The sequence below is a fragment of the Perissodus microlepis genome, chromosome 8, assembly GCF_051167445.1.
Source record: "Perissodus microlepis isolate ML-2025 ecotype Zambia chromosome 8, ASM5116744v1, whole genome shotgun sequence".
In the NCBI taxonomy this organism is placed as follows: Eukaryota; Metazoa; Chordata; class Actinopteri; order Cichliformes; family Cichlidae; genus Perissodus; species Perissodus microlepis.
Genome location: NC_140468.1, coordinates 28869222 through 28879533, shown reverse-complemented (window position 1 = coordinate 28879533; position 10312 = coordinate 28869222). Strand labels below are relative to the sequence as shown.

The 10312-nt window shown below is 43.2% G+C and overlaps 1 protein-coding gene across 7 annotated transcripts in view; it reads left to right on the top strand.

Moving 5' to 3' along the window:
- The first annotated feature begins 2386 nt into the window (after positions 1-2386).
- Positions 2387-10312, top strand: part of LOC146382158 (RNA binding protein fox-1 homolog 3-like) — a 530501-nt gene continuing 522575 nt past the window's right edge. For 2 of the 7 annotated variants that reach the window (XM_084938507.1, XM_084938514.1), the window contains exon 1: positions 2392-2611. The gene's annotated coding sequence lies outside the window, so the exon portion shown is untranslated. Of the gene's footprint in view, positions 2612-10312 lie in introns of all 7 variants that reach the window. The other 5 variants (XM_084938512.1, XM_084938511.1, XM_084938515.1 and 2 more) reach the window with 5 other exon arrangements.

Genomic DNA, 10312 nt, shown 5'->3' with positions numbered 1-10312 from the left:
TACACATTGAACTACTGGTAAATTTTACAGATTTGAGGACCAAATATCTCAGAAAAACAGGCCTACATCTTTATGTATAAAGAGTCAATTAAATGCATTACAAACAAAACTGTGTTAAAGGGATTAGAAATAATGAAGCTGGTGTAAAACAGCTGAGTAACTTGGTATATTTTCTTAAACGTTCATGTGAAAGCACAGCCTGGTTTATTAAACCAGCTAGCAGCAGCTCCTCTCTCCATCATCGTGGCTTTCCTTGCTAACCTGTTAAAGGAGTTTCTAAAAACTTGTTCACACTGCACACACACTGGTTATCACCAAGATACTTGGTAGACAAAACTTTAGTTACTTGTTAATGCTAGCTCTGTTTCTGCACAGTGCACAGGTGGTAACTGATCTCAGAGCAGCAGGGTTTGTGAACCCTCCGTATTTATATTCACAAAGGCTGTGGGTCTTTTTTATCATTACTGATCTTGTTGAAGCTGCTGTAAATCTTAAACAGTTAATTCAGTAAATTTCTTGGGCCACTTGAATTAAACTGAGCGTGTGCACTTCTGTCACATCTGGACTGTCTGGTTTTAACAGCTACGCCTATGCTTTAAACTTTGTATTAATGCAGCGATGTGGTCAAATGTGGACACGTTTAATGACAGAGCGTCGGCAGCAAACAGTTTTTATATCAGTCTGACTGAAAATTTATTATATTAAAAAACGGTCTCCGTGACCAGACTCCATCCTGCAACAGATCTGTGTTTGAAGGTTGGAACTGGTTTAATGGAGAATATTATGATTCCAGTATAAACTGCCATCAACTGAGGACAAAGTCAGAGGAGTACATACTATAGACTGCGGTGTTTTTGTTGGGGAGTGCTTCATTTATTCCCTCGTGATTTAGAAAATAAAATATTTTTGCTGTAATTTTATAATATAGTTTGATTTAATTTGTTTGAGGTATGTTTTCATGAAGACATGTTCAGCAACGACATCAGAAAGTCATTCGGAGCAGAGAAGTGTAGAAGAACTGAAGGGATCACACTACCAGGAGGAACACTGCAGATACTGAGGACAGCTACAAGTATCTCACAATGGGAACCATGAAGAGGCCGCTAGGAAAGCTGCAACCACCAAATACCTGCAGAGGGTCAGGCAAGTCCTGAGGACTCAGCTAAATGGGACAGTCAACATCTACGCCCTGCTGGCTGTCAGCACAGAGGCACTAATCATGGCAGCACAGGAACAAGCTCTGAGCACAGATCCATAGAGGCTGGGGTCTATCACACCAGGCAAGACCCCAGGCTGTGTAAAGATGAGACAATCCAGCACATAACAGCAGGGTGCAAGATGCTAGCAGGCAGGGCATACATGGAACGCCATAACCAAGTGGCCGGCATAGTGTACAGGAACATCTGTGCCGAGTATAACCTGGAAGTCTCGAGGTCAAAATGGGACACGCCCCCAAGGGTGGTGGAGAATGACCGAGCTAAGATCCTGTGGGACTTCCAGATACAGACGGACAAAATGGTGGTGGCTAACCAGTGATAGATGTAGTGAATGACAGCAACATCAGAAACATGAGAGGCTCGAGGAGGAGTCACAGACACATGGCTAGGCCAGTGAGCGCCCAAACTGGGCTATTCACAAAGAGGATTGATGTGAGAGAATCTTATCTGTGTTTTTTTTTAATACGACTAGAACTGGACAGATGAAAAGATATTTGACAAATAACATTACAGTTGTCACAGTATCGTGGTGTTTTTAGCGTGCTAGCAGCAAGGTGCAGAGCGAGTGGGGCTGTGCAGAAGAGCAGCTGCATCACGTTCCTGGGCATGCACCTGGCACATGATCACTGTGTGGAGGAGCAGGAACAATTACAAAGACGGGATTCTTTTCTATTCAGTTTTCTTTGCTCAAACTAGGTTTTGATTCCAAATACAAACTGTGAGGAATGACGAAATATTAATGGGGGTTAATGAGGACAAACTGGGAGGAGTGGGGCCAGGAGCTGGTTTTCTCTGCACCTGTCACAGAGCGACACACACAGACAAAAACACAGACGCTCTAGTGTGTCGTTCCTCATCGTTGTCTCTCTGTCAGAAATGAGTTGGCTTTACAACATGTTCAGCAACATTTTGGCATATGTACTGGAACGTGTGTGTGTGCGTGTGTGTGTGTGTGTGTGCGTGTGTGTGTGTGTGCGTGTGTGTGTGTGTGTGTTTACTTATTTGCTGACTTTCACACACACGTTCCAGTACATATACCAAAGTGAATCCAGAGACACACATACTGCATAGGTGATGTGTGGTACAGTAATAACACACACGCACACACACACACACACACACACACACACACACACACACACACACACACACAGCTCTCTCTCATGCCCCCTCCTCTCTCTCCCTCCCTTCCTCAGCCTCTCTCTCTGACTCGCAGCAGTTATTTCATCAGAGCAGTATATCAGAGTGGAGTGTGTATTTGCTGCGGCGTGTCTCTCCAAGCAGCGACTGCACGGAAAACAACAAGAGACGGACAGAGCAGCAGAAGAGGAGAGAGCGAGTGAGAGAGAGACATCCAGAGGCAGCACAGAGTGGAAGCAGCACTCCTGACCACGGTGAGTACAGTGCTGTCTGCACATGCTCTCCTCCATCCACTCAGTGCCGTGGGAGCTGTTTCCTGACTAACCAGTGTGTGGGTAATACAGCAGTGAGGTGGGCACAGTGCGGCACGCACAGCAAGGACTCACACCAGGAAGATGCTCTTTCTGTTTTTACTGCGCTCCTCAGTGGGAGACAGAGTGTCCTGTGTGAACGGCTGTGTCTGTGATTGTGCGTTTGTGAGTGGGATAATTTGTCTGAACAGTCTAGACAAAAAATATTATCTGGCTCTCACATAGAAACAAAGTAATGATAAGAGGTGTGTGTGTGTGTTAAAAACAAACACACACTGACAGACATGCTGAAAATGTATTTTTTAAATTTGTTTGTAATTTTATTCTTTAAGCATTGTTGGTTGACACATTCAGACAGCAGTGCATGCTGCACCGCATGGTCAGCATTCACAAACACCAACGCCGCTGTTGTGACCAACATGGTGACTGTACTCTGACTCTGTTGTGTTCTCTGGGATTTCCCACTCAGTCACCAAAGGGTGAGGAAAGGCTGGAGTCGCCCGCTGTAACCATCTGTGCAGTCAGTTCATTTTGGAAATGAGAAGTCAGATTTTACCTGAGGCGTATCGTAAGGTGCAATGCTGACGGAGAGCATGGGGAAGAGTTTAAGAACTAAAAGAGCGATTATGATAACTGCTGCCATCCCCTCTCTGTCAGCCGTTTCCTTTCAGAGGGGACAAAGTCCAAATCAAATCCACTGCTTCACATTTCTGCTCTTCTCACGTTTACAGTGACCTCATGTGTTTAACAGTTGTGCTGTTGTTAGTGAATATTATCAGACATGTTTGATATTGGTTGGCTGACAGTCCAGAATATGTTAATACAGCAACAAAGAAATGTTCATATCTTCGATCTGTGTGCAGTTTCATCGAGGAAGTTACAAACAAGTATTTGTAGAGGCTCAAATGTTCAGCTTCCACATGTTTGCGTGACGGTGTTTCCTGAGGCATCAAAGAATGTGAAACGGAGGACACCAGCTTCCAGAGAGAAGTGTTAGGCGGAGGATATCCGTGGCTTTTGTCGGGATTTACTCTCACAATAAGGATTTAGTGGATGACAGTTTAGCGGGGTGCGCCTACATCAAAGAGGCTTCTCAGGAGGGAGCAGCAGTGAGCGCTAACACATCAGGAGACGCTGCTGCTGTTTCAGGCAGTGAGACGACTGGCATCTTTATTTCTTCCCTTCATCTCATTTTCTTTATGTTCGGAAAATGAGTCCAGACAGAGTTTGAGTAAAGATGCAAATTTACAGGTTTGCCATAACTTGTCAAACGATCAAGAGCAGAATGAAAACAGCACCTGTCTGATTACTGAACATCATCCGATCATGTGTACAATAACAACGTACTCTGATATTCTTTCTTTTCCCGTAAACATCAGTTTTCATAAGAGAACGTTACTTTGCCCTTCATCTCCTTCTGACTGTCAAAGTTTCCCCACAGAACTTCACACTTCTTTAGAAGAAGCCTGTGAATCTCACATGCAGCTAATCCTGTAAGCAGAGTTGTTATCCACCCCCCGAGAACTGTATCGGTACAGGAGCAACTACAAGCTGTTTTTAGTTGGTACAAAATAAACATATTGGCAGTGTGTGTGTGTGTGTGTGTGTGTGTGTGTCTGTGTGAGTGTGTGTGTGTGTGTGTGTTTTGCTGGAGGTGCTGTACTGACAGCACAGATAAGTCTTTCCTCCTGAAGCCTAATCCCTCCTCTACACAAGAATGTGAGATAGATGGAGAAAAAGATGAGTGACGGCGAGAGAGAGACATCGGTGTTGAACATGGCGATGAGTCCCCGAGAAGGCGAGCGTGCATTGTTGTGCACACTGGTGGAGACAACGTAGTGATGGAGGCTTTCAAGAGGGAGCGAGGGAGGAATTTGCATGTGAACAAGGGCTTTAACGGAGCCCTGAACCGTAATTCAGAGAGGTTTTGTAGCGGGCGGCCGGAGCTGTTCAGAAACAGGTGTTCTGCACATCGCAGTAAATATGCGCTCTTCCTAAATCTTTCCCTCAGCAACTTTAAGCTCTTAGGAAAATCTGCAGTCTCTGGTGCAGTTTGCTTCGGGCTCTTGTTCAGGAAACATCGTGATTTGATGGTGAGCAAAAGACAGCATTGGGGAAGTTTTCTGCATTTTAATCCGTGGATGTAATGAATCCTGCTCCATGGAATAAAGTTTGGAAAGTTACTACAGGTTGACAGTGATTCCTAATCTGTTCTGTAGTCACAGCTGGTGTCAGCTTCAGCAGTGAGAGTGCGGGGTGAGGCCACACTTCAAATTATATTATTGTCAAAGAACATTTGACATCAATATTAAATTGCTTGAAGCAGTTTTTTCTGTTGCACCATATTGAAGTGAGCAGCTGCCACAGTGGAGTGTAGAACAAGTCACGCTCACAGATTCACCAACAGTCATTACAGGTGGAGAATCCACTCGGATACACTGAGGATAAGCAGAGGGGCTCGTGCTATTCGCATGTTTTGGACTGTACTCTACTCCCAGTGCAGTGTGTTTGGTCATGATTTGTCTTTGCACATAATTATTCAGATTTTGATTGAATATCAGGATAGAATAAAAACATGCTCGGCTTTGTTTCACGTGTGCTGTGCTTCAAGATTTAGTTTCAGTTCTCATGGATCAAAGGCCAGCGGAGGCGTCCATGACTTACAGCTCGACTTATTACTCTTTTATTTACTGTATTTATTATTAGCAACTTTGGATGCAACAAAATATCATTTTTGTAGCCAGAAATCTTTATAGAATATTACTATGAGTTATTACGATTTTATTACTATTTTATTTTATCACTATTACTACTGTTCTGAGGATTATAAACAAAATGATTGGCTTTAGATTAAGTCTGTCGACTTTGGCCATGCTAGTCATCCTAATAATATTTCTGATATGAATTCACCTCGGCCTAAGAGCAGAATCTAAGAGTAGAATATTATTATTAGTATAATTAACTATAATTAGTATAGTAGTTGCGATAATTTTATATCCATCCAGCTTGTCTGTGCACTTTTATTTACATCGATCATAATTGTTTTTCTTTCTGAGGAGTCCAGTTTGTGTTCATAGTGTCAGTTTTAATTATACAGTGCAGCACCTCAAGGTGCTTTATGTTGTAAGATATGGACCCTGCAGTAACACAGAGAAGACCCCAACAATCAAACAACCCCCATGAGCAAGCACTTTGGCGACAGAGGAAATCCGCTCTTTTAAAAGGAAGAAACCTTTTAGCAGGCTCAGGGAGCCACAAGGGGAGAAGGATGTTCGATTAAACCGAACCAGCAGCACAGAGTGGTCCGAAACAAACAGGACATCTTCTGGTTTGAATCTTCATAGTCCTAATTTCAAATTATGAATCATCTAAAATTTCCTTATGAATTTCTTCTCAGTGATATGAACAAATGTTAAAAAGCATGTAATATATTTAGCATTTGCGTGTATACTGTTAGTGGACACATGCAGGGAAGGCAGCATAGAAAGTAAAGGGAGAGATGGACGGTGCTCTGACGTCTGCAGACGCTCACCTCTGTCTCACTGCTGCTCCTCCAGTGCTTAAAGGTATCACTGTAGCTGTCTCACTCACAGACGCTCTTCTTCTTTCAGAGTCGCTCCTCTGGGCTTTGAGCCAGGCTGGATGCTGTTAATGAATACATATTTTGCAGATGTGTATTGTTAGTATGATTAATAAATCTATTAAGAAATGGTGTCATATTCCTTTTGATCAATGTAATGTTTAATATATTATGTTTTTGGTAGTGTGTGCGTGGCTGTCATCATTCTGTCTGTAAACATGAGCTTGAGTTAAACTCTGGTAAAACTGGATCATGTTAACAGTCCATTAAAAACTGGTTAAAAATCCACTGAGGTCTGCAAGGTCAATGTAACGATTTACTGTTTAAATCCTGACAAAAAGCCTTCTAACTTAGAAACTATAGTCGTGTCCAAATTCATGGGCTGCATCCTCCTGAGGACCCGGCCTTCGCGGTCTACGTGGGCCGGGTCCTCAGGAGGTCGGGTAGGCCGGAAGTAAACAGCTGTGAAATGGGACGGTCTCGCCTTCAGATTAGCGTCACCGCTGTCCCGGTGGAGTTTAATAAACTCAGCCATCTGCTCCTTGCTATCTAAAATATAACAGGACACTGGCGTAAACTCTCGACCGTCTCACACACTGTTTAATCAGTTTTCTGTTTGATGGTATTGAGCTGTGTGAAAACCAAGGAGGATCCCCCACCCGGGGGATTAATAAAGTTTTATCTAATCTAATCTAATCTAATAACTTTAATGTCAGCCAAACCGATTTACTCACGAACAAATAAAACACTGAAAAAAGCCAAACAACAACATTTTTAGGTTGTCTAAGTGACTTATATATTGCGTTTAACGTGATTAGCAAAAGTCCCCGGTGATCTGAAAATGATGTGCCAGGAGTTGTGCCGTTCTCGGCGGCTTCAGTGACCCTCGAGCTCCTGGATAACTATCGAGCTGGTGGGTAACAGACGTCTCCGAAAACGTCGAAGCACTTTTGCAAATATGTCATATCTTGATAAACCGAGCAGATATTTGATGTTTACACAGCTACTTTATCGCCTGAAAATATGTTAAAAGTTTATTTTGTGACCCAGAAAGATTAGTAAGAGTAATTTTAAAACTTAGTAGCGGCCGCCATTGCCGGAAACTGGAGTTTGGCTGGGCCTCGCTATGAATTCTGGGATATGGTGGGCCACGAAGGACACACCCGACCCATCCTTCAAATTTGGGGAAATGAAGGACGCATTTGTCGGCTGCATTCGGAGGAGTCTACGAATTTGGACAGCCTTCGGCGCGTCGCTGTGACGTAATCGGTCTATAAATGAGGCCTCAGGAGGATGCAGCCCGTGAATTTGGACACGACCTGTGACACACATGAGCACATTAGAGAAGATGAAGGAGAACGCTACTGTGGATAAAATACTATGGATTTTAAAAGTTAAAGTTGGAAGATTACAACATCAGTAGCTGAAGTTTTTATGCATCCATCAAGTCCCCTCATGAGATTTTTGTACACTTGAATTTAATCATGAACTGCAGCTCTTACAGTGCAACTCTTTCTGAACAAAACAAGTATTTATACCCTGTTAGTTAAATCTATTTCCTTATTTATCACCTTTATACTTGGTGAGGATTCAAAGTGCTTTCTACTCTCATTCACCAAATCACAGGCACGTCCTGCCCAAAGATGTCTCGACATGAGGAGACAGCCTTTTGGTAGACTGCCTGCTTTACCACCTGTGCCTCAGCCGCCCCAAATCAGTCTCTTCTCTGTTTTTTACTTCTTCTCATGCCGTTGTTTTATCAGTACAGTAGCACAGTGTGTCCGGTTTCAGGTGTGACCACAACACCTGTTAAAGAAAATACAATGTTCTAGTGGGCATTCAGGAACATTAGAGAGGGCTGACAATTTAAGTTTCCCACTGCAAATGTCCAGGCCAATACGTGCAGTGTCTCCAGTCTAACGCACACAAACAGTCACTGAACATTGCACAGTCATAAATCTTCAGATGCCTCTGACTTGCACACAGCATGAACATGCCTACCAGCTACTGTACCTTTGATCAAAGTAATAGGATGCATCACCACAGAACAAATTTTTCTTTGCAGGGAATCATCACTCATTTTTAAGTTCTGAAACTTCCTGTTTACTTTATTTTATAACTTCCCTCTGGCTTTATGAATTTCATTTGTGCATGCAGGCACAGACTGCTGTGTCTCAATTAAGAGAGATGAAACATCTCTCTGCTGAAATGATAAAACAATTTGGATTTCACACTACAGTGTTGTCGTCAGGAACAAAAGGCAGGGGTAAAGGAATTTGACTGACTCCCTCTCTGCCATCTTCATCTACCCATGCATGGCTCACAGCAGCCAGGCTGTCACTGGATCTTTTTGTAATTCTTCTAACCCAGCTCAGCTTCACTGTATGCCTCCAAAATGGTGCCAGAAACCTACAAATCCATTAAGTAGTAACACACATCATTTTCCAATAGCTGGGCCAAATCCTCATTTTAGGTTCGACGGCGTATTTTAGTAGATAAAAGCAAATGGCTTAAACATGAATTGAGCTGTGGTTTGGGTAAGGCCTTGGAGGAGACCTCTGCAGTAATATAACTGGTAGGCAGGCTAGCGAAGAGCCCATGGCCTCAATAAGGAGCATCATCTATTCCACAGATGATGCTTGTGAAGCACATGAGAAGCAAAGGGACGCCTTGAGGAATTATGCACATGGCGGAGTTCAGATGTCTTAAAAGGAGCGATAGAGGACAGAGAACCTGGCATCCTGGTGTAAAGAATGTTTACTGCTGTGTTTGCAAAAGACCAGTATGGAGAAGAAGACTGGCAACACGGTGCCAGGAATGCACACTGTTATATTTTGTGATGATGGATGGATGCAAGGAAACTGGCATCCCAGAGCGGAAAGTTTGCTGCTACATTTGTGATAGAGGGAAGGACAACTGGCAACTTGTTGGTAGAAAACCTTGCTGCTGCATATAGAATGAGGGAAGAGAACCTGGCATCCCAGTGCCAAAAAGCTTGCTGCGCCATTTGCAAAAGAGGAAAAGAGAAAGAGAACCTGGCACTCTGCCTTTTTTTTGGAAAACGATATAGGTGGCAGAGAACTGGCATCCTGGAGGCAGAAGGGTTCACTGCGGCTTTTTGGGATTATAGATGCAGAGAAAGTGGCAACCCGGTGGTAGGAAGCTTGCTGAATTTTGTAAATGATGGATAGAGAAAGAATCAGGTACTCAGAACTGAACGTGCCCCACCTGAATGTCAGCTGGTGAGAAAAGTGCTAGAAAGTTTCCCGGGAAGCGCCGTTTCTTAGATTACCTTAAGGGAATCCGATGAAGCAGAGCTGTATGGTTCTTTGTCCGGTGTGCTGACGGATAAGAGGGCAATTGCAAACAAATGGAAGGGTGAGTAAGATTTTGTTACTCTTGTAAGATAAGCTCTGTTAAAGACCTTCCTGAACGAACAGGTGGTCATATAGAGATAAGAACTGGACGGGGTGTGTTTGGAGGTGTGGTCCTGCTCTTGAAATTCAGATAATTCAGCTCCAAAATATGCAGCTGTTACATAAATGCATGTTTCATGTTATTCTTATAGCAAGGGATGTTTGGTTTGTGACATGATAGAAGGTGAAAGCTCATTTATATCTCATGCTTGCTAAGCATGAGGAAGAAAGTTGGACCCAAATGCAGGCATAGCAGGCAGGAACGAGACACTAGGGCAGAAACAGAGAGCACAACACTACAGAGGATTACACGACGATGTGACAACGAACAGGAATCACAGCAGAGAGGACACGTCTGGGGAACAGCTGAACAGGATCTAACTGACGAGACACAGGAAGCAAAAGTGAACAAAGAACAACTAGCTGAATGAGTGTGATTGTTTACGCCTTATACTGTATTTTATTTTTTACAGATGTTGTTGCACTATAGAAGCTAATGAGAAACAACGTTTTCTTTTAGTCTGTGTATTTCTGTAAATACCATGTGAAATGACAACAAACCGTCTTCAAGTCTCAAAAAACACACACACAGAACAAGGGTTATCACAATAAAACAGGAAACTGAGACACACAAACTTGACATAGACC